Below are 2,111 nucleotides of genomic sequence, written 5' to 3' on the forward strand. Positions count from 1 at the left end.
TTAGCACCACAATCAAGCACATAAAGGGTACTCAATAAATATCAGTTCCCTCTCCCGCCTGAAATGAAAGTGTGTGTAGGTGTTGAATGATCTTTAGGCTATAGCCTCAAGGGGGATACTGGGACCCCTAACAGGCCCTCTGCTCCACTCTGACTCCTAGCTTTTATCTGACTTTTCTGTTCTATCTGGAATCCAGCTAAGAGTCACAGTTGAGTCTTCTTTATTGCTACACCCTTATCCAATGATTCATCCATCTCCGTATTTACTCAACACATAGCCATTGAAAGCCAAGTATTGGACCAGGTGAAAAGTGGCAAATGAGAAAGAAATGGCCTCTGCTCTCTCAGAGCTTACAGTCTAGTCCTTCCAAAGGAGACCTACTCTCTTGGGCTGTATGCTGTTTCCTGCATTGCTTACGTTAATTCAGGATTGCCTTGATTTATGGTGCAGCCATCCACCTGAAGCCACTGCCTGTCCTTGTTAGCATCTTGGATTAGACCCATTGGATAGCGATGCTGGCCAAGGGCATTGCCTTGGACTTGGCTGATGCAGGCAGCTGGCTCCCACACTCACCTCCTGGAAGCCACCCACCCGCTATGGGCCAGGCTCTCCACTTGAACAGCTGGGATCACTTTTTGAAACCTTTCATGCTCTTAGAAATTGCTAGTGAATTCCAGTGCACCTAATTATGTCACTTTTTTATTGACACACATTGCCAGGGTGGCAATCTCGAGCAATAAGAATGTTATTTTCAAAATAGTGAAAGATTCTCTTTGGGGCTTTCATTTCAAACTGCTAGTGAAAATAACACTTTTCCTTATTTTTGTCCCAATTCTCTCAAGTGCACAACTCTACTACTCATAACAAGAAATAAATGAACACAATTGATCACTCTGCCAACACCTTCAGCAGCACATGCCTAGCTGATTCATGTGTTTTCAGACCACATTGTTCTTATCTAGAGCAAACACATGACTCAAATTCAACAGCTCAGTATTTTTATGCTATTTTTGTTACCAGACAAAGCCCTAAAATAATAGTTATACATACCTTTTCATGTTTTTGGCCAAGTTCATCTTTTTCTAAATGGTTTTAAACATCAAATAGTAAAATCCCTTTTATTTTTATAGTTAATACTTTGAAAGGAAAAATATTAAACATATAAGTAGTCAAAATATTTTAATTTTAATGTTTTATAGATATTTTATTTGACATACACAAATAAATGTGAAGTTAGGATATGTACTGTTAAGAGTTTTCAGTGAAATCTTTTTTCCATTTCCTTTTTAGCTTAATTACCTTTCCTGTCTCCTGAACACATAATAGTAGTGTTCTCTTGCATGAAAACCCATTGTAACAGCCTGTGTTTATCCTTCGTATTTTTCTCTATGTTCAAATAATCATTTACAGCCATATATAATATACATATTTACACATGTGCACACAAGTAACAATATTATATACACTACTCTACATCTTGGTCTTCTCACTCAAGAGTACCCCATACATACACCTCTAAGTCACCTGGTATATCTCTAATTAATTCTTTTTGTCATCTGCAGAATATTCTACTTTATGTATTCTGCTTATTTATCTATTCCTAGAATAATAACATATTTGTTAGATGTTAGTTACCCAACTTTTTTCACTTCTTATTGGAAGCAATTGAGAAATAAGGTATAGGAACCAGACAAAAAACTATAAGCTTTATTATTTGTAACATAATAGATGTGGATGAGATATGTGGTCACGATGACATCCTAATGCTCATTTCAGAATTGAACTTACTCACCCAGTTACAGACACCCGCCACTACTGCCACCAAAGGAGGGAGTGTGCCTCTCTGAGCTTACAGCTAAAATAAGCACAAGAGGTGTCTTGTTAACAGGCTGGCTCCAACAGAGAGAAAACCCTAGATGCGAATTCGTGGGCGCAAGGGTACAGTGGGCTGAACCAAGCAAGTTTAATTCCTTCTCCCAAGTTCACCAATCAGATGATCTCTTCCTGCATCCATAAACAGGAGCAAAGGAGGGATGGGGAGCAGTCGCCTTCCTGTAGCCGAAGCCCCTCACATAGAAACGTGAGTTCAGAAACAATGTTTATATCTAACA

Source organism: Propithecus coquereli, unplaced genomic scaffold (genome assembly GCF_000956105.1).
Source record: "Propithecus coquereli isolate 6110/MARCELLA unplaced genomic scaffold, Pcoq_1.0 Scaffold51, whole genome shotgun sequence".
NCBI classification, from domain to species: Eukaryota; Metazoa; Chordata; class Mammalia; order Primates; family Indriidae; genus Propithecus; species Propithecus coquereli.